We start from the raw sequence: 27,833 nt of genomic DNA on the forward strand, positions 1-27,833 counted from the left end.
TTATATGTACCCAGCAAATAAATTCTCTGTTAATTAAGCATATTTTTTGCATTATATTATGGGAGCTTCAGAACAGATCAAGATTAAACTTTTGTCTGTAAATATGGGCCAGATTATTAGGGTTAATAGCTCTTGCATATGTTCAAGAATTTATAGACATTAAAAACTAAAACATACTAACTTTTTAGTATTTGAAGAAGGCCTCCAAGCAGAAAAAAAAAAAAAGAGAACATTTACATGTACATGGGAACAAGAAATGGTAAAAAAAATGTTTATGCTGTTTTTGTAAAATTTTCCAATATTTGCAAAGTATAAAGGAAATATCTTGCCTATTATGTAATATTATCACACTGTGGGCTGAAATGTGGAAAACAGTTAAGTTTGGTATCAATCATCACTCATGGCATTTTCTAAAATGTATGCCCCAAAAGTGTGTCTACTTATGTTTTCATTAGTTCTACACAAAAAGTGGTAGTGAATATGTGACATGGCAGAAGTAGTTGTATTGGCTTCCACAGATGACTGATTATCATCTACACAGTTTTCATAACCTTTTTCAGAGAAGAACACTGATCTTTTGCTAATAAGGTAAAAAGGAATTTTGAAGTGTTAATTTTCACCAGGAAACTTAAAGATCTTTTTTTTTTTAATTTATTATACAGTCTGAGATCTGAAATTTGACTTCCAGAACTACCTATGAATTGTTCATGTATTAAGTTGAGACGGCTTTCATGAGCAGATCAAGGGGTTTTTTTTGTTAATTAATTTTCTATAATAGGCAGGTTTAATATTGAATGTTGTAAAAACATTTAAGAAGAAAGTTTGGCTTCTATTTGCCTCTAATAGACTAAGTTTACTTAGCTGCAACTCATTTTAACTCAGTGGTTTTGTTTTAGCTTAATTGTGGTGTAAAGCAAGGACTCTTGTCTGGAGATCAGTGAGAGATATTTATAAGTCCATAATAACACCAAAATCTTTCTTTCTTTAGAAATACCACACCTAAAACCTCACCAATAGATTCCAATCAGCAACTTAATCCAAACGAGTGTGTGTTTTTGCTGTTGCACACTGGCTTTAAACTGTTGCAACTGCAATTGTTACAGTGGTGTAAAATTGAAGAATTTCATTCAGAAGGTTAAGGAAAAAAAAAAATTAAGAACTTCTTCCAGCCTTTCTAAAGAGCCATTATCATAATAATGCAAACTGAATCACAGGAAAGCATAACGTAATGTGAAGGTCAGAGGCACAGGAAGACAACTAGTTGATAAAGAAACTTGTCACCTTCTCTAATTTCTGCTCTTTCTGCTTAGTATTTTCCTTTTTCTTTTTCTTTTGTATTAATTCATGTTTGATTATAGTGATTAAGAGAAGTAATGGAAAAGGGATTTCCAGAAGGCTGGTAATCTGATGCCATCCAGTACAGGAAAGATCATTAGCACAACTGATATTTTGTCCTTTTCTTCTGAATGTTACCAGAGCTTGCCTCCAGTTTTGGTTGAATAGTGCTTGTAAAGACTTATCCCATGAATTAAAATTGTCATTTTGAGATTAAATAGAGTGTGATTTTTGAGTTTTAATTAATGATCAACTTAAAGTCAGTGCAGAAAATAACAGGATTTAGGAACACTGTAAAATACTGGTATCTGATATTACCTTTCCCCAGGATCCAGTCAAGGGATTGCTGTTAACATCCTTCTGTAATTGGAAGAAAAAGACCATGAAATTTTCAGTACATATATCTATCCTGATCACGACAATATAAAACTATCTTTGTGTCCCTCTGCCAATTTGTTTTATTAGCAGAAATCAAAATAAATACATTTATTATACATTATCTATTTACTCTCAATTTCACATTAAATGCTTGAGTTTTCAGATGGAACAATCCTTCGGATGAGAATTGAATTTAAAAATTAGCACCGTTTCGGGATTAGTTGTCCATCTGTTTTGTGGACTGAATTTTACCTTTTCTAAAGTCAAATGCAAAAGGCCAGGAAAACTTCAACACAGCTCAGATTTCCACCAGTATGTCTTTCTCTCTCAAAATTCAGTAGTAACTTTTGTATTAGTTGTGATCATAGATTAATACCCATAACTGGAATAATAACATTTGTAATAACGAATATTTAAGCTGGGTTTTTTTTTTGGTAGAATCATAGAATGATTTTGTTTGGAATGGACCTTAAAGATCATCTAGTTTACCCATCTGGCCATGGGCAGGGACACCTTTCACTAGATCAGGTTGCTCAAAGCTCCATCCTGCCTGACCTTGAACATCTCAAGCACAAACACTTAAAAAAAAAATCCACAGAAAAAATATTTTAAAAGCTTATTTTTAGGAAAAGAATGTTTAAAGTTAAGAAAATATTAATAATTCCTTATTGTAAGAACTAAGTAAGAGCTTGAATATTCGCTGCCTTTAAAGGGGATCTAACGTTTCCCAAGAAGTGGAGAGGGGACACACGGTAACAGACAAATGGAGAAGAACTTAGCATCAAAAGCTTTTATCACACTTACTAATCAGCCAGTCCAATTAATTCTTCTTGTTAATCTAATATATCCCTAGATTACTTTTTATATAAAAATTACAAAGTAGCAATCAAAACAACTAATCAGCATGTGTATCTCCATGTGTTTCCTTGTCACACAGTATCAGGAGTAACAAAGTTCATCTCTGAAGCTATTGTCTCTTCCAGTCTTATAGATGACATTAAAAGCAATCCCTGATATTCCTCTACTTCTTTCGTTTCCTTTGTGTATGTAGTATAATGATTGTCATCTAACCTGTTTTCAAACAAACACAGTAATGTGCGGCCCAACTTGTGGCTGATTCATTTATTTCAATCAACTGTAAGTTACTGTTGAAATATTCAAGATTAGTACTGCATCACGACAGCCAGCAAGATTACTTTTTTCCTTATAGTTTCTCACCTAAAACTTAGAGATTTACAAATCTGCTGCTCAAAACTTTACCAAGCAGAGTAAGAATTCCCTGGTCTTCTGCTGTGAGCTTCTATTTTACCCAGATTATGCAAACCATTTAAGATAGTGTACTCAACAATACAGATAAAACTACATTGCACTAAGAGATTACGTAGAAACATTACAGACTAGAATAAACATACAGATGATGTCCCAAAAGACAGACTTCCCAAATACCACCGAATTGTTTAGAAAACTATTTAATTTTGTATCATGAGACAGCTTGTTCAATAGGAAAAAAATGTGGTAGAATTTTGGCAAATACTGCAGTTAGAAATTCTTCACTGCATCTGCCTCCAGTTCAAAGGGACAGGGATTGGCTGGACACCATCCATATGTAAGGTGGTACTATTTTCAACTGCTTCGTATCTCTTCAGTATATGGAGAGCTCTGGATTATCAAAGGTTTTAAAGGTCAAAACCAAGGACATGAACAGTTTGTTCATTCAGGCATAATCCTAACCAATGACAAATATAGATCCAGCAAAGATATTTGGATTGGGTCAAGAATTGCATTAGAATGGAGCTGCAGCACTTATGAGTCCTGGTCTATGAGCCTTCCAATGCAAATGTGGCTCCAAGATGTCATCAAATAACAAATCATTAAAAAAAAAAACCCAGACTATCTTTAATTATTTCCTTATTTCCTCATTGGAGGTCCACCTACCTCCAATCTTATTTATAGCTTCACCTGACTTGAATCTCTGTTTAGCATTTCTAGCAATGAGGTTCAGAAGATTAACACTGGCAGCAGATTCATACAGACACTGGCAACATACCATCTCACAACTTCCTTCTCTGATTCCATAAAAAGTAAAAAAAAGTTGGAGGAGGTCCTTGTCACCCTAAGAGACATTTGTGAAATGGACTCTGATGGACTTACAAAATAATAGTCCATCTCTCCTATCAATCACAGCCATGTCTGCAGTTTCTCATGGCCACAGATATAGACATCTGAAAGACCTAAGACTACCAACTCAAATTTCCTATCAACCAGAGGTTATAAACGAATATAGAAATGTAATCTAAACATCATCTCCATTTTACTGTTGCAAATGCTTAATCTTGTACAGCTTACAATCAATAGAACAAGTCAGCATGACTTGCAAACACTGTGTGAACCACAATATTAACACCAAGTGCCCCTCTGACAGCGTTTAACCAGACAGTCAAGGGTCAATGAACTCTGAGGATTTGAAGCTAATTCCTGTACTGTTTCAACACTTCTTTTATTGCATTCCTTTCACCTTTCTCTTCCTATTATTCTCCTTCTTTTCCCTTTCAGAGAAATGGTATTTAGAAGCTGGACAGGAGATACTAATTTGTTGATGATATGAACAAAAGTATTATAATGCTACCATGAAGGGACAGAGAGGAGCTGCCTTCTTTCATAATGGTCCAGCTGTTTCCATTGAATTTAGCACATGGCTTCCACCTGGAAACTTTCAGGAACTCTGAGAACAATATTGGTTGAAAACACCCAATTTGCCCAAAATTGAAAATATTAATTTGGACTCAAAGACCCTTGGATATAATTCTGGATAAAAGATCTAGTCTAATAACAGTGCGGTACCTAGTCCTCCTTCATTCTTTGTATTTCATTTCCTAAGGTCATGTTTATGCTCAAGACAGTCTGTGAGGCCAGTATGTTAAATATTGTGATGAAATAGTAGGAGAGGCAATAGAAGACAAATGTAAGATCAAAGTCTTTGCTGTACACACATGTTTTTGAAGTGGATATCTCCAGATAAAGTTTTACAGTTAAGTATAAATAATTGCTTCTTACAGGATGTAAATCTCTGAGAAGGAAAATTTCCATGCATTTGGTGATGTTCCTAAGGTCGACACAGCAGTATTTTAGGATGGCTGATAGATAGCAGAATAAAGAAATAAAAGAGAAAACAAGCAAGAAAGTAGCAATGGTTGTGTCTCCTCAGAGGGTCTTTATGTGTCCTCAAGCCCTGTCTCCAGTCCCTGGTAGCACAAGCTCCAGGTTTTTTTTCCCAGCATATGCAGTTCAGACACATACTCATTGCTTCTGTCATGGAAATTGTAGATTAAGACATGGGACGTGCTCATATGCAAAGGAGTGTTTTCATGTGCGTATCTAGGGTTTGTGAAACAGAAGACTACAAGATATGCGGATGAAGGCCATTTTAAGTCCACTCTTCTTTACTTGCAGACATTTGAAAGCTCATCTTCAACATATGCTCTGATTTCTGATGTATAACCTTGTCTATCAACTTTGCTATGTGCAGTTCTAGGGAACATGGCTTTTCTCATCTGTTTCTGATGTTATTGCACTCTCTGAGATGAAAGCTAAAAAGGTAATTCCCTGACTTCCTTTGAATGTTGGCTTAAAAGTTTTTTGCACTCTAATTATTTTGTCATTTACCCATACAACTCAGCTTTAAAAAACCAAAAGCAACATGTGCTGTACTACTCGCTGTTTTCTTATTCTGTAAAGTCCTGATGTTTACAAAAGTTGCTGTAAATCAATAATAATATTAATCAGCACTTAAATAGTGCTTGCTATGTTTAATGTGCTTCACAAACATCCATTCTAATTAATTAATGATAATTACTGAGCCAATAAGAAAACATCAATATTTCCTATTCTGGTCAGAAGAAAACAAATTTCTGTCACACTAGCAGAAAGCACATTTCCAGTAGTAGTATCTGCTATGCGAAGCTTGTTCAGGAGAAATCCACATTATTTCTGTGTTGTCTCTGTATACTGCACAATGAAAACCTTAAAGTATAGCTTGAATACCATTGTGGTCATGCCACAAGAACGGATCCCTGTGTTTGCAACCTGCAATTTGAGTGCTAAAGACATCTGAGAACTATCAAGGACCACTCTTCTGTATGTGCTTCAATATGCATTAAAACTATTTCATCTTAGCCATAATTCATTATTTGTTCTATATCACGTTATCAGATTTTGCAGATGATTTAGTCTTTTATTTCCTCTATTCCAGATGGTTTTCTTTGTACTCTCCTTTTATAATTTTTCCTCCCACCCCCAGGAAAACTTTCCATTACCAGTGGAAATGAAAGACTGTAAATACTCCAGGGAATGAAGCATAATACTTTAGTTAATGCACAGGAGTAGGAGGCAAGAGATCTGGTTTCTATTCCCAGCATCAGTATATATCTTGTGTAATTTTAACACTTCATCTTCACCTCTTTCTACCTTAATTTCCTTGCCACTAAAAGAGGGCAATAATATTTATTGTCCTAAAACCCCCCGTGTTTCATGGATAAATTCATCAATGTTTTTAAGGTTGATTCTAGTCTAGGAATGAGTTTCCAGCATAGATGTGGCAGTAGAGAAGCATGGTGATGGAGAGCCTTTTGTATTTGCCAAAAAAAAAAAAAAAAAAAGATAAAAAATTCCATTGTGGCATGGTGGCAACACAGATTTCTCTGAGTGAAATAACACCACATTAGTGAATAAATAGCAGGCGGTAATTGTTCCAATTCAGAAGCCTTGTGACTACAGAAAACTTTCAAAAACTATTAATGTCTAACCAACAGTACAAAACAGCAAAAGTTTCAACTGCTTCAAGTTCCTCAGAAGGGGGGTTGTTCTTCTCATGTATTGGTTTCAGCACAATTGCTAATGAACCACAGCATCCCACAAATTTATAAACTGTAATTTCTAAATTCCTAAATTTCTAATCCTTACCTGGACGGTGAGGATACTCTGCAGAAAAGAAAGGACGAAAACCTCTGAGGCCAACAATCATCTTGTACCATCCTATGCTTAATTTCCTTGCCTCGGACACTCAAAAGTCTCCTTTTTGTTTACTGTTGTTCTCTGGATGACTGTTGTCATTTACTTTTTTCTAAGGAAAAAAAAGGTCGTAATTTAGTTACAGATCTTTTCAAGTCTTTATTCACAATCTGAAAAGCAAGTGCGTCAAACAGCTATTCAATGAGGTACTACTCAGAAAATCCCTACATTAGCCTAGTGTGACTGCCTCCGTTTCCAGAAAACAAAACAAGAATCAGGCACTCTGGGCACAGACTAACCAGGTTTTTTTGCAGGTGATGTTTTAAGTTACTTTCCAGTGCCTAAGGGTCAGGGCATATTGGAAATAAATCTTCAGAAAACAGCTGGCTCCAGGTTTAACATTGTAATACCTCAAAGCAGTGCATGTCTGTTTTGAATGTACACTTACAGCACATTTCCAGACTAGGTTCATTTCAGTCCTGCACTACATGCCTATTTTAAGTGTGTCCGGCATGTCAATTCACTAGCTTGCAGGCTTGCTGTGAGAAGTGATAGCGATTAAAGCTGTCAAAGGAGCCCTGATCCCATCAAGTCTGGCCAAACAGATGACAGATCTACAACTAGCCCTGGAGGAAGGAAACTGAAAGCACCACATTTTGTGCGTGCGTGTGTGTTTTCATAGTGTCCCACCCGCTGAGACAGACAGGATATATCGAACAATTTGTACAACTCGATTCCTGCTTCAGCAAACCTTTCCCACTCCAAAGGAGGCAATGACCACCACCGAAAGTGAATCCTGAATATAAAATATTAGCACTATAAATTCCAGAGAGAGACATTATTAAAATTTCCAGCTGTATAAATGCAGCTATTAATCACTCCCAAATTAACCTTATGCCAGCTAAATTATTATGAGTTCCTGTGTAGATTAAATAGTTATTAGTTCCACACTCTTGATATAGACAGCAGCATTCTGGGGAAAAAAAAAAAAAAAGAATATGGTAAAACACACTGGTTTCACTTTACAAAGGAGATTGGGAGAAAGAAAAAAAAAGAAAATAATTTTCTTTTCCTTGATTACAAAAGCAAAGCCACTTCACAGTATAATCTCACAGTAATTGTGGCCATCTATTATAACATGTCATAACTCTAGGACAAAGCCAGGCTGCCTTTCATCTGCAAACAGCTAAGAATGCAGAGGAAGGTAAGTGGTGAGGTCATGGAATCTTTTCCCATATTCCACTAGAGAGCAGTATTCTTTTGTGCAAAGCAGGTAGGTTATCCTCTGCGAAGCAAGCTGTGGGCAATCTCTCCCTCGCTGAAAGAAGCTTCTGAGGTCATTTCTAAGAGTACTTGTGTTATATTCTGTAGCATCAGATGTTCCCGAAGTAACATTAGAGGAAACATCCACAGCAATGATTTCTTATCTGTATTACCCGATGTGAGTAATTTCTTCTAAAGTTTTTTGGCTTTTTATTGTGTGTTGTTTTTTTTTTTTCCCGCTGGGAAAAAAGTAGTAAAAGATGCTAATAGCTAACTAATGGACTTCATTTTCAAGAAGGAACTCCTTATATCTACACTTAAGTAAGACTATAATCATCTGCTGATAATAATAAAGCTGAAAAAAAAATTAAAAATTAAGATTGTTATAATTCAGAAGAATTCGAACGTCTTTAGCTAAAGCAGATTTAATAACAAATAAATGTGATGCTAAACAATTTGGAGGGAGTAGTTGGGAAAGAAAATCCCTGCAGCTACAAAAATCTAAAGAGGAATTTTAATGCTACACTAAAATTACCGTACTAAAAATGTAGCCCTACAGGCAATTTGTTAATACCTGCTTTACAGATTACTTGGCAATAGAAGACACAGAAAGAAGCCTTTGCTTTGAAAATACAGAATTTACAAATGTTTTTGTTATATAAGTGTGTTTCTGAAGTTATGTCTCGATCACATGTAAACAGAAATGGGAAAACAAATAGTTTAAGGCTGCCTCAGTTGCCTGATAAGCATAAAACTCCTGGATAATCCATTTACTTTTCCCATGAGAAGGAAATAAGCATGTCTGTCAGGCAGCTGGGTTCAGCATTTTTTTCAGGCTAAAGGTTTGTTTCTAGTGCCAATCAGCAACAACTGAAGTGTTTCTCTCCATTTAGGGATCACAGGACCATTTTTATCTGATTACACTTAGGGGTTCTCCCCACCTCCTGCATGCCAGTTACTGTTTTTGTTTTTACTTGATCTTGAACTCTAGTCACAGGCAACAAACACCACAGCCTAGGGGCGGGGAGGGGAGGAAAAAGCTGATATTGATGTGACAGCAAAAGGAAATCCACTTCAGAGCAGAGGTAACACTAAAATGTGCACGTTTTGTGCACTTTGATGCAAGCAGCTCTGTGTATTTTCACTAGGGTTTGAAGTATTCACTGGTGCGCTCTGTGATTTGGCAGCAGCTGTATAGGGCAGTAAACTAGATTTCTCTCCACAAACATGCTTAGCTCCCACACAGAAAACAAATTGAGGCAACACAAACATGAAAGAGTAAGGAAAAGACCCAGATCAGTCCTAGATACATGATAACAGATAATTTAGGGACTTGAGCAGAGTCAGATGTGTTGGGGAGGCAAAGCGAGCACCTCCTCTAGTACCTACCAGCAAGATAGATGGTAAGGTCAGGACTCTTCAGTCCCACAGTCACGTAACAGCACTTACCAAAAACCCTTTCCTGAGCTGCTAGGTCTCTCCATCATCCATACAGTCCCTCCAGGTATGAAAATTTCCCATCGCCAGATATGTAAAGCTCTTAGCAAGTTCCTGATCTTCCTGTGAATTCCCTCTTTGAAAAATGGGCTCTAATACCCTTCAGGCCTGTGCAAAGATGTCGTGATTCAAAATACACGTGGAGTCTACAAAGTAGAGGGCTAAAACATGTGCGAGCATTCAGAGTAACAGGTAACAATTACAAATGCACATTCATGTGGCGTAGGTTCCTATGAAAACATGAGAATAACATTTTAAAAGTAACCATCAAGGAAAAAAAACATATATAAAAGCTAATTCTGGTGATCAGTTTTGTCCAGTGTTCAGCCTCCATGATTCCAGCATGGGCTTAAGACTCCTGTATATTAATGCACCAACACACAGCCGCTTAGATTGCAGCTTATACTCAGCTAACTGCTAAGGCAACAGGAGCATTTATGGCTGGACTTTCCTAGAGGAAAGTTGGCCATCTGCTATTCCTCGTTGCATACTATCAAAGTTTTGGTTTGACTCTGATACAGAGGATGAATTAAATTTATTTTCGTCATACTATTTCTGTTATTACACTACTTTGCTAGCCCTTGTAATCCAAGACATTGAAGCAAAAGGAATGGGTTGGAATAAGTTTTTTATGTTTGCCCAACAGGGCATTTAAAAATGGAAAGTGTCTGTCCAAAAGCAAACAATATATTTTCATTGTTTTAAGGGCAAGTGAAAACATTTCCTTTTCCATTAGTGACCCCAGAGTCAGCCTGTGTTATATAGGTTTCTAACTTGTAGTGTCAGTCCTTCACAAGAGACAGTTGTAGGCAGACGAGTATGTTTTGTGTTTGTCTGTGTGGATGTCTTATGTTCATTTGTTCTTTCTGAACTCTATTAAGGAAGTTGAAATTATTCCATTAAAAAAAAAAACAAGAGTCCCGTTGGTTTGAGATCCCATTAAGTGATAAATCGCTTGTAACTTGATAAAGCTGCTAGTAATTTTACAAAAATGTTGCACTTCTTTAGCCAAGAGTCTGATACCTGGACCTTTGCATTTGTGATGCAAGCCGGAAAATTCACTGGCCTTGTCTGATCAGGACTAGTTGTTTGTTCCCCAGTTTTGTATAGCAGCTTTTAAATAAAAAAAAATACAGACAAATAATTTTCTCAAGAGGCAGGGAATAAATAAGACTGCAACAAAAACTGAGGCTTTTCTGTCAAGTTTAGGAAGACCTCTTCTGCCTAATAAACTAATTTGCCTGTACCCCCATGTCAGTTTGAAACTCTACTCAATATGATATTGTTCAGGTTAGGGAAAAAATGTTTGCAGCACAGAATGAGCATAGGTGTCTGAGAAATACCGCTTGCTTCATAGAGTTTTCTGTAGATTCTGCCTTGTCTTATGTTTTGTTTTGTTTGGTTGGTTGATTTGTTCACTTAAGAAAATATGTTGTTCTCCATGAACTGTTATTCCTTAAAATTAGCATTGAAAATATCTACTTATATACCTTATTCCTTAAAACAGAAGTAGTGTCAAGATATCTGGAAAACATTTGAAGATGTATGAAAACGTAATAACATCATATATAATATCATATATCATACTGATCTTCCAGAAGTTCACAGGTTCTAAATCAGTGTTAAACTATGAATAACTTTAAATAAGACAATGGAACTGTTTTTGTGCTGAAAGTTATTAATATGTTTAAAAATAGTTATGTGTTTTAGTATTCTTCTACTTTTCTTTACATTCCTGCTGTGTGACTTTTCTCAGTAAGCACACTAACTGTACAAAGATGGAAAAATGCTGGTGTGCACACAGGCAGATACGTAACAGCATCAGAATAAGAAGACACACAGATGATATACAAGATAAAAAATACTCCAGACACTTCTATTAGGAGATTTTGTCTTGGGTTTGATTGAAAACAATGGGAGTTAGCATTATTAGGAGCAAGAAACCACTTTAAAGTAAAGGCATTAGAAGGGTATAAACATCAAAAGGGCAAACATTTCTTACCAATAAAATAGCATTTGATGTGCAATAGTATGTGAATGAGTGTGTCACATTCCTTCAGGCAATGACGTGCTGGAATAAACATGGCCCAAGCAAGACTGGATTGGATTGAAGATCTTGGTCATAATCTAAGTCAGCTGAGAGGGGAAGCTGCAGAAGGAAGCCTGAATGAGCAAGAGGCAGAGCAAATCAAAGAGACATAGCACCAAAAGAAAGCAGGGTTTGCTGACAGGAGCCTTTTTCAGCCAATTTGTACAGATAGTAACAGGTCAGCTACTGCAATCCCTGTCAGCAGAAGCATGCTGAACCGAACAGGACTTCATGTGAGGTTTTTTTAATTCCTCATTTGCTGCTTATCTCTTAGAATGAGAACTCCAGGTGACAGATAATATAAGAATATTATCTCCTGCTCACGTAGATGATCCTGCTCTGGTGGAGCTTTATTCGTCTCCAAAGTTTTATGACACATAACTAAGTCAATAATAAAGTACAGAGGAAAGTTGTTCCATTGCACTTGTCAACAGAGGGTGATTGAGTCAATACAGAGCTATTTGAATAATTTCTCTCACGAGGGAACAGATAGATTTATCCTGTGCAGGTGCACCTCTCATTCTCATTTGTGTTTCATGGAAAAATTCAGATTCTTCATTTCTTGGGTCATCTATGTTTGTAGCTGTCAGATAGAAAGCAAAAAAAAAATATTAGCGAGAGAGAATAGAAACTCACTGAATAGAATTATTAAGATCCTGTTGAAACAGCATCTTATCTTGTTCAGTGCAGTAGCAAGTCTTAAAGATTTCAGGCTGAGGAAGGTAAGAAGAGCACCATTCTTATTGCTCTGAGAAAACTTAAACATAGATTAAAAATAGATGAAGAATTTCTTCACTTAGCAGTGAAATTGTCCTTTTTTTTTTCTGATGGTGAGAGGGCCCAGATTACAAAAAAAAAAAAGTCATCAAAAAAAGAGGAGAAAGGAAGAGTGCTTGCCACTCTGATTGAGAATTAATCAGTTTATCAACGTAATGATTCCTATATTTTCAGAGTTTGTATTAAAATTGCTGGTTCCGGATTCTTCATCCTGTGCTTCTCAATGATGTATAATAACCTGTTCAGCTGCAACAGCTAAAGAGCAGCGTACAGAATACAACTTAGTCAAAGGTTGCTAACTTTACAGTTCAGGACCATGAGCTTGATTTTAATTTTATAGCATCATCACTTTTGTTACCCTTTTAATAACAATTACCCAGAGGAAGTGACCAGATTTCCTGTTAAATGATTTCCTAATGTTTATTTGAGCAACACAGCAGAATTAGTTTGGGACATGCATGATCCTTGTGCAAGAGAGAAATGTATATAAAAAAGATAAAAGGAAAGCAATGGCAACAAGCAAAGTAGATTTCTCAGTAAAAATATTTCTAAGAAAAGCATGATTAAATGTGACCTTTAATATCTGAACAAAACTTTCTTTGTTCTAAACTACATCTTAAAATTGAACCACTCATCAGAGCTCACACATTTCTGTGAGAACTCTATTGAGTTTGCAGCACTGTTGTTCTGTTCTGCTCTCATCACCTAAATTGCTATTAAAACATTTGTGAAAAGATGAAAGTAATACATCCTGTTGACTTTCCAGTGGAGGGAAAGTGAGATTATTCTTTATAGCTCTGTATTTACTATGCATGGCATAATACTAATACTGAACTTTTCAGTAAGCTACCTGTACGGAGAACAAGTGAATACAAGTCTTGTTTCGGGTCAAGAGGCAAAACTCAGGAACACTTGTATGGTGCATCCTCTCAGTCAACTGAAACATTATGTTTCTGCATGATATGTTTATCCTATTTAATAAAATCTGTTTAACCATCTCCTGTTCATTGGTGCCTCTTTCTCATTTCTGCCCAAACTTGCACACTTTCCTCTGTGCAAGTTTGTGGTATGATATGCACAACAGAAGAATAAAGCAATTAGATTAAATAAATAAGGAAATAAATAAAAAATGAAAAAAAAAGATTACAAATATACTTCTGTAATCTTGTTTACAATAGTCTCACTCAGAAATTACATTTATGTATTTAAGAAGCTAATGCAGGTGTAGGAGTGGAAGGATGGGGTGAGAGAGCAACTTTAACTGGACTGGGTGTTTGGGGGAAAAAACCAACAAACCAACCACATAATAATGAGGATAATGAAATTAACTTCATTTCTCTTCCTCTTCTTTCCTCCACCTCTTATATTCCATTTGCACACACAGATTTCAAAAAGAAATCTAAAAAGATTCTTTTCTGGAAAGGGAGTGGAAGACATATTGGTAATGTATTGGAAGAAGCTGGAGATGGACAGGTGTTCAGCTATCCCATGAATGTCAGGAAAGGGCTTCAACTAGTCAGAAAAAGGACTTTACTCATTGTCCTGGTGTCAGCAGGGATGGTGTTAATTTTTTGTGTATGTGTTTTGGACTTGCATGTGAAGAATGTTGATAAACACACTGATATGAGTCGTTGCTAATGAGACCAAGGACAGTGTCTGGCTTTCCAGCTCTCACTAATGTGCAAGTGCAGGAAGCTGGGAGGGATATGGCCAGAACAGTTCACCCAAACTGGCCAAAGAGAGTATTCCGTGCCATGAATGTCATGCTCAGTATATAAGTGGGGGTTGACTTTGAGGGGCAGGTATCATGCTTTCTCTCTCCTTTGCTTGCTACTCTGTTTTGTTTCTGATCGCTGCTCAGGATGGACTGTATCGACCATTGAGACATCAGGTGATGAGAAATTGCGCATTGTTCATTTTGTATATTTGAGTATCCTTATATTTTGTTATTATTCTAATTTTTGTTTGTTACTCTAGTAAACTGTCTTCATCTCAACCCACGAGTTTTCCTTTCTTCCCAATTCTCTCCCCATCCCACTGGGGAGAGGGAGGCTGATCAAGAAACTGTGTGGTGACTAGGGCTAAACCAAAACACTCTTGTATACAGATGCTGTATAAATCTATATATCAAATAGATATATAAAGCAAATAAATGATGGACAGTTTTAGAAATGTTATTTTATCTAATAGCAATCATTTCTTGCAATTTTTTTTTCTTACATGGATAAATTCTCATTGAGATGTTATTCACATTTCTGCTGTGACAATATAGAGATAATCAAGGAATTGTGACTTCGATAGAACTCAAAACATGGTCTCCTTCTGGCCTTAAGCTGATTACTCTACCCCTAACCTAGGTGATGCACATAGGCAAAACCAATCATAGCTTTGCATATAAAGTAATGGATTTTTAGTTGACTGTTACCACTCAATAGCAAGACCTTGAGGTTATAAAAGGTAAGTCCATGAAAGCAATAGCAACCAAAAAAAAAAAAAAGCAAATCAGGGAATTATTAAGAAAGCAACAGTGAAAAAAAGTTGGAAAACTTCATCATGCCCTCATAGAAGTTTGTGCTTTCTTTTGAATAGCGTGCATGATTTTAGTCAGTTCTAAATACACTCGCCACATGGTGCTTTAAGAGCTTGTCTGGGCTGAAGAAAGCATCTTAGGGGAAAGAAACATACAAACCAGCTGTAGTCAAACTCTAAGATAAAGTTTGACTCTAAGCCATAGCTGGAGTCAAGACTTTGTCTTGACCAAGTGTAGTTGGTCTTATCTTCTTAATAAAGGACATTGCCTACAAAGTAGAACTCTTGTCCAAAATAAGAAGCACATGATATAGATAAAAGGAAAGGTAGATTGTAGAAAGGACCTCAGAGGGAAACAGATTACAAATAAAGAAAATAGAGAAGAACTGTGAAACACCAAGAACAGGCAAATTGAATTAAACAAAAAAATCCAACAGATCAGTCCAACCAGAGCTATCAGAAAGAATGGCTCAGTAGAGGAAAAAATCTTAAAACACCTCTCATTTCCTTCTTAACTACACTGATGTTAGAGACTTACTTCTAATTGGTAAGTTAGAAGCAGATAGCTTCTAAATATGAAGATGAGCTCATAGCAGATGAGATAAGCAGATGAGCTCAACCACTTCTGAGAATGCAGAGGGACTCTTCTAATTTATCTCTTCCCTTTAGAACAGTGGGACCAATCTTAAGATTACTATAAACCAGAAAAAAAACCACCAGCTTCTGTTACAAACTTCTCGCTAGAAATTGTTTTCTAATACCCGATAGCTATTGCATTACCAACTGAAAGCAAGGCAGCAAAATACTGGCAAAGCCTGAAAGAGTTCTTCCTCCTAAGAAGGCTTTTTCTGTGACGACTCTTTTGCATGATCTATTCAGAGATATAAAATGCAAATAAAATGCATTGGTTTTTTTTCACTGCAGGCTATAGTTTTTTTTTTTTTTTTTTTTTGGCTGCCTAGAAGCATCTTCCGTGATATTGTTGAGAGCCATAAGTGTAGCACTCTTGTGAGAGCTGAATAAAAACTTGGTGGTACTTACTGAAAAACACTACATCTTGGGTCCTCATGCTCATATGCTCAGCCAATGTTGATAACAGAGGAGGCCACTTCAAACAGATAAAGCTGCATTAGTGCTTTTAAATTTGTCTGTGGGAATACGCTCATCTGGAACAATGATTGCAAAGACAAAATCAGATGAATGTTGCTTTCAGGACAAAATTACTGCTACAAGAGAACAGCTCTGAAAGAAATACATTTGAAGAGTCTGGAGAGTAATTTCATGGAAAACAAATTGGGTAGACATTTTTTTGTAAGGGAAAAGAATAAAGGATTGTTGAAAATACCGTAAAACTATTTCAACAAAATACTACTTTTTCACTTCTATCTTTTACTATTGACTACAGAAAGAGGTTAAAAAATTGGATGTCATACACATTATTTTTCAAAATATAGATTTTTAAAACTAGTGTTTGTCTTGTTTTATATACAAAAACATACAATGTAAATGTCCATTAGACGTATTAGTTACAGAGGGAAATTAATTCTTTTTTTTCTTATTAATATTCTTCCATTTCACTTCCATTTTAATTTTAGAAAGCAAATTCAGGGTTTTTATAGGTCTTGAAGTTTTTTTTGTAGGAGATTTTTTTTAGTATAAAAAAATTCATTTCTAAAAATCACAATACACATATTGTTGTTAAAGAAAAAAAATTATGTAGGATTGCTTAGTGTATAAGATACACCTATATATATGAATAACCTTTAAGAAATCATTTGTCTCCTTTTTTTTTATACCATCTTCTCTTAATAGCGAACCTGCCACTGCCTCAAGCTCTTCATACTGTTGAAATTCATTGTTGGGCAAATCTAGATGAGTAAAAGAAAAATTAAACCCATAATCATCACAACTGGCAAATTTCCTGCTCTGAAAACTGCTGTCTTCACATCTCCTTGCTGTCAAATGAGGATATCCAGTGTGACAGAGGGATATAAAAGGGAAAGAGTTACAGGCCTAGTTGATTCAAGGGGTAGAGAGAGCTGAGTGAAGATGGCCATCTTTACTACAATTTGAGGATGGTTGAACTGCAACAAACTGTCTGATCTCCAGCCCTCACATCGTGCAACAAACAATTACCATGTGGCGACAATCTTACGACAATATTATTTCAACTCGTTTTGCTTTCCATTATAATGCTACCTGATTTTCCCTTGTAGTGTAGATGTCTACACTGAGTGGCCATTACTAGAAATGAGACACTGACAACCCACTCTAATTGATTCCTGTAGTCCCTTGGCTATAATAACATCGTCGAAAATTGATTGGAAAAAAAAAAGAAAAAAAAGAATCAATAAGTTGACATTCTGAAGTCCTCTCATAGGTTCAAAACTTTTCAAACATTAATAACCTTATTACTTCAGAAACTGAATTCTGAACTTCAATACATTTGTCATTTTTATTTAGAGTAAATGAATAATCAATTTGATAAATTAATCAACAATCATATCTGAATGTAGAACCAGAAAGATGAAATCAGATTTTTTTGAAGATGTCTATATCAAAAGTTTATTTTAAAATATTTCCTAATTTTAATAATAACCTATGTTATACTAGGATAGAAAAATGAATATATTCTTGCCTAATGGTCCAATTTCACCAGTTCTCAGAAAGAAAATGAGACATTCAGAGTTCCAAATTACTAAAATGGAACTATGAAACAGCAAAACCTTTTTTTCAATTACATTTCAAAAACCAGAAACACTTATCTAATGCCATCAACAATTATATTTAACAGAAATGCTTGACCATCAACAAGCCACAGATGTATTTCATCTATTCTGAATAATAAGAGCTCTGAACTAATTTATGCAGTAGTAGTAAAATTGCATCAAAGAGAAAATACATCTTTACTAACGTTGTGAGTTAAACTCGGTAGACAGATGAGCCCTCCACAGCTGCTTGCTCACTCTGCCACACTGGGATGGGGGAGAAAATTGGAAGGGCCAAAGTGAGAAAACTCTTGGGTTGAGACAGTGACAGTTTAGTAGGTAAAGCAAAAGCTGTGAGCACAAACAAAGCAAAACAAAGAATTCATTCACTACTTCCCATCAGCAGGCAGGTATTTAGCAATCTCCAGGACAGAGGGCTCCATCACGCTTAACGGTTACTTGGGAAGACAAACACCTTCACTTCAAATGTTCTTCCTTCTTTCCTTCAGTTTTTACTGCTGAGCAGAATGCCATATGGCATGGTCATGGTGACTCCAACCAACCAGAGTCATCCGTCCCAGTTGTATCCCCTCCCAATGTCTTGTGAACCCCCAGCCCACTTACTAGCAGGAGAGGATGAGGAGCAGAAAAGGCCTTGAAGTTGTGCAAGCACTGCTCTGCAATAACTTAAATAACCCTGTGTTATTTACAAGTCCAGAACATACCACCATATGGGTTATTCTGAGGAAACTTAACTACATCCCACCCAGCTAAGTTCCTTAAAGCCAATTTTGCCAAATATATTTTGTTCTTTAAATAGGACAGTTATGTCAAATAAAATTATATTTATTTTTAATTTTCATACATAATATTAGATATTTCTATTTGACACCTTTAGGTACCAAATAGTAGAGAAAGAAATTGATAAAAGGGAGAGTAAAACCAACAGATTAATTTGAAAAAAAAAATCAGAACATTACTATGCTATTTGTGACATTTTGCTATCTTCTTTCATGCTGTGGATGGAAACGCTCTGGATTTGGCTGTGTACATAGACTACTGCTGATATTCTACAAACAGGTGTTTGGGCTGGGCATTTAATTTTTCCTACTAAAAGCAAAGATGAAAGTAAAAATGTACACATGAGCACATACACACAAAAAGTCTTTGCTTTTTTTTTTACTTTTCATGCCATGGTCTTATATTTTCTCTCCCTGTTCTCTCGGAGGGTGGGGGGAGTGAGAGAGAGACTGCGTAGTCTGGTCCTGATCAGGGCTGAACTACGATAGTTTATTATACTAAATTTAGTTAACCAGTGAATATTATAACAATTTTGATTTCCAGTTGTGATTAGAACTGAGACAGATTAAAGACACTTGATCCTACAACACTCATATAAATACCTAGCCCTTCAGTTGAGCTCTTTTCAAAATTAAGACAAAACTATGTGCCAGAAAATTTATTCCTATAATACTGTCATATTAATTAATCTTATAAAAGCTATACATTGCAGCCAAATTTATCCTTGAATTGGTTATTTGTATGTGAAGTCATTCAAATCTGTGGTAGGTAAGTCACAGGTAAGTCACTATGTAAAGGTTCATAGGATCAGACTCTTATGCACGTGTGTACATTATTCCTGAGAGTTGCTTCATGAACTGTTCGATAAAGGAAGTTTTTCAGACACAAGTGTTTCCAGAGTCAGAGCTAGAGTTCACAGCATTTAGTAGCACAGTTCATTAAATACTGTTGTATTGCTATTGCTAACATCTTCGTAATCTGGAAAATATTTTTCATATTAGCATTGCTTCCCTAAAATGACAGCAAAAGATATAAACATTCTTATCAGAAGCAATATGTATTTACATATACAAATATATTTTAAAAATTTATTTTATATAAATGTGCACACACACACACACACTAAGGAGTCTGTTTCTGTTTGCAAGCAGTCATCTCACTGTGGCCGTGTAAGTTTTAGTAACTACTCAGGAGACATGCAGGAATATTAACAATTCAGTACTGTTTTGCATCTTCATTCAACTTGGCAGAGTTAGACTTACTTGCCACTCAAAATATAAAATAATAATAATACATAAAAATTCAATTAAATCTTACGGAGTGTTAGGTGGTTTTCTTTTTTTTTTCCAATTTTGATTGCTATGATGATACTTAAATTAAAAAAACAAACAAACAAACAAACAAAAACCTCAAACAATTTAAATAAGCCTCTGAGAACCTTTATAATTTTTAACCCTAACTTTACCTCGTAAATTATTATCATTTTTATGTACGTCTGTCAATTCCAAGCACAATGGGAGATCTGCCTAGATCAGCTAACCTAGGATATATGCAATTAGCTAAGACACAGAGTGGTACTTGTGCTGAGTAGCCAATTTCCTTCTCCTGTTGTGTTAATAATCCTCACATAATTATAAAGTAGTGGGTCGTAGTAGTTCTACTTCAATGCATGGAGAATACCAGTTGCTTGTTTAATGTACTATTACCATGAAGCAAATTCCAGAGATTTATAACCTTGTTTACTACTTTCCCATCCCACCCAATAATTGAAAAGGATTCAATTCTTCATTGAAAATAAAATACACAATAGTGGTACAGATCTTATTTGTTACCTTGGTAACAAATATTCCCTTTACAATAACTTCAAATATGTTTTCTTGTATGGAATGTTTATTACAGGTTTTAATAAGCATAGCTGTAAATAAGGCATGATGGCCTCAACATGAACCTTTTAAAGCTAGGGGTCTGTAGCTGTCTGTGTCTAGCTACACAACTTGTCCGTAATAATAGAATTGTGTCAGAGAAAAAACTGCAGGAACATTTTTTTTCTTTTTTTCCTATCCTATACCTAATCATTGCCAATTGAAGTAAATTGTACTGTTTCTACAGTGTGGTGGCTAGGTTTTCCAAATTTTCTGCGAAACTCTTGACATATTTACACATAGAATAAGGCAGACCAGTGAACCAAATGATCATGGATTTTGGAAGCATTGATATCCTATGTCTAAAACAGGAACAAATTGTCTGGAATAAATCAGAAGAATTATTAAAATCTACATCCTTTTCAGAAATATGTTAGTTTTAAATGACTGGCCTTTTTCCAGCAGGACAAAGTGCTATAGTGGAAACTCTTTCATGTAATTCTAATCAGTATTTTAATTCTTTATCTAGTGTTTATAATAATTACAAATCCTTAAAAAGCCATTTTAATCCTTGTGCTGCAGCAGCCTTTATCCTATCCTTCAATTGGCAAAGCCATCTACCTGAGGAGGGCACTTGCTGAGAAACCTAGAAATCCAAAGCAGATATTTTAAATTTTGTCCGTAAGTTTTGTAAGCTGGGTATTTTAAGTCAGTCTCTAGCTACAGGTGAAGTAAGTGTCCCAGCTCCCAGTGATTCACTGGACTGTAAAATAGCTTCCTCAAGTCCAGAAGAAGTAGAAAATATTATTTTTTCCTACATTATATTTGGGCTGTGTCTTCTCTGTGGTGAAATTTTACACTAACTAACTAACTAGCTAACTAGATAATGTTGAGCATGGCAAATATGAGAATATTAGTATGTTCCAGTCGTGACCCTCCTTGAGCAGGGAGCTGGACAAGATGACCTCCAGATGTCCCTTCCACCTCAACCATTCTGTAATTCTGTGATTTTGAAGAATTTTCAAGAAAAACATACATATAGACAAAACAATAGAGAAAGATAGTCTATTGTAAATCCATGGATATTACTACAGAACTAAATTTATTTTAGTGACTTACCAAATCATTACATACTAAGTTTAAGTTTTAAAGGATTAAGTTTTACCAGCTGTAAAAGTTAAAAGTTCTAAGAAATTCCTCTTACTTAAGCAACACATCAAAGAGGCCTATGGACAGAAACCCATTTCAAAAGAGACATGACGTCTAACAAGATAATGAGACTGTTTGCAGGGATAGTTTATGATTCAAATTAAGCATTTCAAAGGAATTCCAAGTGGGCAGTCAAGCCTTTGAAGTTGTCTAGAGGTAACAACTGAAGATTTCCATTTCAAAGACAGTATACTTCAGGGTCAGGATGAACCCATGCAGATGGAACACAAACTGTAGGTTAAATCAGTTAACAGCACACATAGAGTTAACTGAAGCCATCCATGTAATCCCATAGCCCTAATCCTTTGCAATCCTACACTTTTCCATGAAAAACTGAAGACTTCCATATTTTAGCGGATATAGAGTTTCATAATTAAAACATGTTTAAAAAGATAAGACAAATGTCAAAAGCCAAATATTCAAAAGCTAACAAATCCTAGATTTGTGATTTCCTATTAAAACTTAATTATTTTCTCATGTTACACAATATACATATATATTTTAAGGTATGTAAGGAACAAACATTTTATTAATAGATAGGAGTAGAACATAAATTCTGTAATCGAAGGCCTGCATCGACATAAGGACGAGAAAGATCACAAAGAGCTTTTTTAGGTTATGTTAGTGTTTTCTAACAGCTTAGCACTTCTATAATCTAAATATAAATAACTTAATTTAACTATTTCACATGCATTATCCTCCTTTACAAAAAAACAGAAAACAACAGAAAGAATGCACTACAGGACAGCAGGAGCTAATTATGTTATATGGCTTGTGGATAAATCGTTATTTCCCTAGAGTATCCAGCTATCTGTGCTGTCTCAGAGGGACATATACTCACTTACACACTCACTCACTCAGTGACTGTTACACACAGTCATTCTCCTTTTCCTAAACAGTGAGAGACAACTCTTGTACTATGGTAACGTTCCTAGGGAGAGATAGGGAATTAAATCCAACAGCAAGGTCTTCCTTTGCACATATTGTTTTAGCGACTCTCATGCTTTCAGTGCATTGTATGGTACTAGATTTGGTGAGCCTAAAAGTGGGACTACAGTTAGTTTCCCTTAAAGTACATATAGCTGTGTTCAGACCAATCTCTTTTTTTTTTATTTTTGAGTTTTTGCTTTTTCCTCAAAAATTTCTCATATTTTCTAAACCTGTCTAAGTTCAGCAAAAGCAACAAAAGTAGGAGCTGAGATAGATGTGTACAGCTGAGATCCAAAGGCATTAAGGCAATAAAAAGGATATTACTTTCCTTGTTTGAATCACGTGGTGGTTCTAAGCTGCATTAGAGAACATCTCAGTACTCGGAATGTGTCAGCATAGTTGCCACTGTTGCTAGTGACAAAAACATATATTTTCTTTCCCTAAAAAGACATTTGATGATCATTATAGTTAGATAAAGAACAAGACCATGGAGCAAGGTACTCTACACAGATCTTTCTAACTGAGGCAGTTATTTCCCTAGGATGAGAAACTGGTTGTCGCCGAAGATGATACTGATGTCAAGCACATGTTGGGTAAACAAAAACCCTTGGATGAAGAGAATATGGTGCAGTAAAATCCAAAGGTGCTCTGTGTATGCGTTTGTGCACATGGGCACAACTTATTTAGAAAAATAAAGAGAAAGAAAAATTTTTAAAATGAAAGAGAAAAACTTAGGAGAAGAGAAATCAGGAATGGAACAAAATTCTCCTTTTTAACAGGATAAGGAAACTGTGTTGCACCAAATAATTCAAAGGTCTGATGGAAGTAGATATATCCCAGAAAATTCACAGAAAAAGAGAACAGTTTTTACTTTCAACTTTACAGCTGAACGCTTTATTTAACTATGCTTGAACATATATTCTTATTTTTTTAAAAAGCCTTGTTTTAAAAGGAGACCAAATGTGAGGTATGAGAACAATACTTAACTAGAATTTTCATCCAGGTAGAATCATAGAATCATAGAATCATAGAATGGTTAGGGTTGGAAGGGACCTTCAAAGGTCATCTAGTCCAACCCCCCTGCAAGGAGCAGGGACATCCCCAACTAGATCAGGTTGCTCAGAGCCTCATCCAGCCTGGCCTTGAACGTTTCCAGAGATGGGGCCTCCACCACGTTTCTGGGCAACCTGTTCCAGTGTTCTATAACTCGCATTGTAAAAAATTTTTTCCTAATTTCTAATCTAAATCTACCCCCCTCTATTTTAAAACCATTACCTCTCGTCCTATCGCAACAGGCCCTACTAAACAGCCTTTCCCCATCTTTCTTGTAGGCCCCCTTGAGGTACTGGAAGACCGCTATCAGGTCTCCCTGGAGCCTCCTCTTCTCCAGGCTGAACAGCCCCAACTCTCTCAGCCTGTCCTCATAAGAGAGGTGCTGTAGTCACTTCAAAAGCAGATGTTACTTCCCCTTATTTATTCCTTATTACCCTCCTGTGTTTCCACTTGTGCCCATCTCTTGTCCTGTCACTGAACACCACTGGAAAGACCCTAGCTCTGTTTTCTTTGCACTACCCCTTAAGGTATTCATAGCCTTTGATAAGATTTTTCTTGAGTCTTCTCTTCTCTGGCCTAAATCATCCCAGCTCTCACAGACTTTCTTCATGTGAGAGAAAACTGTAAAAAATAACAACAATGAATGATGCAATTACATTTAAGTTACATTGAAGACATTATGAATAGCTGTGACTAAAAAGTGGCATCAATCAGCTGAACATGCAATATATCCAGGATGCAACTAAACATTATAGTGGTCAATGTCCAAGTGAAGACTGGTAATGACTGGTGTTCCTCAGGGGTCAGTATTGGGGCTGACCCTGTTTAACATCTTTGTCGACAACATGGACAGTAGGATGGAGTGCACCCTCAGCAAGTTTGCCCACGACACCAAGCTGTGTGGTGTGGTCTTTACACTGGAGGGAAGGGATGCCATGCAGAGGGACCTTGACAGGCTGGAGAGGTGGGCTCGTGCAAACCTCATGAAGTTCAACCAGGCCAAGTGCAAGGTCCTGCACCTGGGTCATGGCAATCCCAGGCACAAATACAGGCTGGACGCGCAATAGATTAACAGCAACCCTGAGGAGAAGGACTTTGGTGTCTTGGTGGATATGCACACTTGCAGCCCAGAAGGCCAGCTGTGTCCTGGGCTGCATCAAAAGAAGCGTGGCCAGCAGATCAAGGGAGGTGATTCTCCCCCTCTACTCCGCCCTGGTGAGACCCCACCTGGAGTATACTGCGTCCAGCTCTGGAGCCCCCAACATAAGAAGGACGTGGACCTGTTGGAGCGAGTCCAGAGGAGGGCCACAAAGATGATCAGAGGACTAGAGCACCTCTCCTATGAGGACAGGCTGAGAGAGTTGGAGCTATTCAGCTTGGAGAAGAGAAGGCTCTGGGGAGACCTGATAACGGCCTTCCAGTACCTAAAGGGGACTTACAGGAAAGACAAAGAGAAACTCTTCAGCCTGTTGTGTAAGGATGAGGGGTAATGGTTTTAAAATAGGGGGAGGTAGATTTGGACTGGACATAAGGAAAAAAATTTTATCATGAGGGTGGTAGAACACTGGAACAGGTTGGCCCAGAGAGCTGGTAACATCTGGCAGTTTGCTTGACTTCCTCTTTTCTGGGATGCATCACTCCTGAGCTTGGAGGAGGTGATCCTTGAATATCAACCAACTTCCCTGGGCCCTCTTCCCTCTAAGGATTTATCCCATGGCACTTCACCCAGCAGATCCCTAAAGAGGCCAAAGTCTGATCCATTAAAAGGGTTTGCTATACTGATGTGTACAAACATCTAAACTAAGTTTCTTGGAGGTACTACTGCTCTTCTTATGCTTTACCATGTCTCCTCTGAATGGAGCTGTTGCAACAGCCCCATGGAAATACCATGACAAGAGAGATGTAGTTTAACCAGGAATTCTAGTTAAGAGAGGAAGAAGGGAGTTTTATGTATCTAAGCTCTGTCCAAAAAATAAAAAAACCCTCACATGGACATAAGTGTGTGTCCAGCTATTCCAAAAATAAACATGAACTGCTTGTTCAGATGTGTGGTAACAATAGCTTAAACTTTTAAATAATGTTTTGAAGCTGCTTAAGAAGTTTTCTGTATAGGAGTATATTCTATACATGTCATAAAACTACAACATATGCAATAGTACAAAACCAGAGAGAATCCGAACACAGGAATTCAACTTTGGACAAAACAGAACCCACATGAAATTTCTATAATTTATATTATTTAAGTCAACAAGTAAACTGAATAATTTCCTGTTTATATTTACAAATAAACTAGAGTCTTTAAGACCAGAGGGCAAATCTCTTGACCACTCAGATCACCTCATTCAGCCACGTAAGTTTTAGTAGGAGAATAGATTTGCAAACTGTATCACACAGAGTACTATCTAAGGAACCTATAGCAACAGTTTTTGAGACTAGTTCATTATGTACATCAAAAGAAATAATCTGAAAGCTGTATTTTTTCCTGTTTACTAAGCAAAAAGATTTAACCAGTTTAACATATCAAGCTATTATTAACATCCATAGCTCCAGTCAATATGAGTAATTAGCTCAATAACACCGTTTATGCCTTTCAGTTCTCTTTTTTTTTTCCTACTTAGATGGTCAAAATAGTCTAAGCTGTTCAAAGGAATGGCAAAGTAAATAAACTTCTTGAAATAGTTTGTTTCGGAGAAACGTTGATGAGCTGGTCTCATTACAGCCATGGAGCCTAACAGAGAACAGGACAAAAACCTCAGTACTTTTGGATATTTAGACCTAGTTAGTGGGGGGAGGCATCATTTTTAGTCTAAAGTGTTTATAACAAGAAAATTTATTATATTACTAAAGATATGTCTCAAACATTTTAAATAAAATGAATCATATGGCACATACAAATTCACTTTCAGCTAATATTTTTCGCCTGTCTGGCTAAAATAAGCTATTCTATTGTTTTCATGCAGTAAACATGCACAGTCCCTGCTCCTATTGAGAGACACATGGCTGATTCTTTTCTTTAAAATAAACTATCAAACAAAAGAAAATTCTTTTAACTACATATTGGTTAAGGAATACTTTTGATATTAGATATAATGAAGCATATTAATAAGGATGTCACTGACAAAATAGTATAGTCAATATTTTCTTAATCAAAATATTGCATCTAATCATCTTAGCTACCTACCGATGAATTATGAAGGTTCCTGTCACCATTATGTTGGTGTAGTTTTTGTTTTTAGAGCAAATAAAGCATAATGCTAGATAAGAATTTTGAGCAGGTTAAGGTAATATTACTAGTCCCATCTGCTTCTCCTGACTAATATAGTCTCTCAGAATATCAACAGGTACTAAAGATATCCTGTTGATTTCTTGGCTTTTGATGTACACTTGGCTCTTGGGATACACTTAAATGCATTGTCAGGTATAAGTCCACTTACCAAACCAGAAAATCAATCCCAGGATTTTGAAACAAAGCATACTATTAGAAAATACATGTCCTTTTAAATTTTTTTTATTTTCTTGTCACCTTTTTACCTAGGGCTAAATTCTTTCTTTCAGACTACTTACAGGAACTTAACTTGTCCTTTGGGTTTGTTCAAGTTAATTGAAAGCAAACTCTATTACTTTAAATCTAATGAATTATATTTCTCAGTCATTTTTAATGAATAAATGTACATGGTTCAACACTGAATAGAGATTATGAAAGCCACTTTCTTGTCCAGGGTCAGAGATCTATCTGAGGAAGTTCCTCTCGGCTTAGACATATTCCACGAGCTGTACAGTCAGGAAAGAAACAGTTCAAATTGTTTTCTACCTCAAACTGTTACCATACATTGTTTTAGTGCCTCTTCTGATTCTCATACAGGACAACACTATTTATAATCCTTGGAACTGGACATCATTTTTATATCAGTAAACATACTTTTATGGGGTTTTTTGGTAATGGTGGGAGCAAAAATAATAAAGTTTAGTGAAGGCAGATACTTGTTATCTTTAACAAACCAGTGAAAAAAATGGAGATTTTTCCAACCCCAGAAATCTCCATAATACCCAAGAAGCTGAAAAATACAATCCAGAAGGAAGATAGATCATGTTTATAATTTTAATGCTAAACCAAAAACCTTTTCCCTTCCCCTCACCTCCCAATAATTTTTATGATGGTCCTTAAAGTTTATCTTCAGAAAAGCTATTAAAGAATTTTGGCAGATCTTCTTCAGTCAGTTTCCTGAAATAGCTGAGGGTCTAGCAATGACATAAATAAACAGTCAACTTGAACGCTGAGTTTTGGCTGGTCCTTTCTACCAGCTGTACTAATAAATCTATTTGATGATGTGGATCACTCTGATGCATTCCTTCCTCTAATGCTGCTAACTTAGAAGGGCTGTTGCTTTATTATTG

The sequence above is a fragment of the Chlamydotis macqueenii genome, chromosome Z (assembly GCF_036417535.1).
Source record: "Chlamydotis macqueenii isolate bChlMac1 chromosome Z, bChlMac1.mat, whole genome shotgun sequence".
Lineage (NCBI taxonomy): Eukaryota > Metazoa > Chordata > Aves > Otidiformes > Otididae > Chlamydotis > Chlamydotis macqueenii.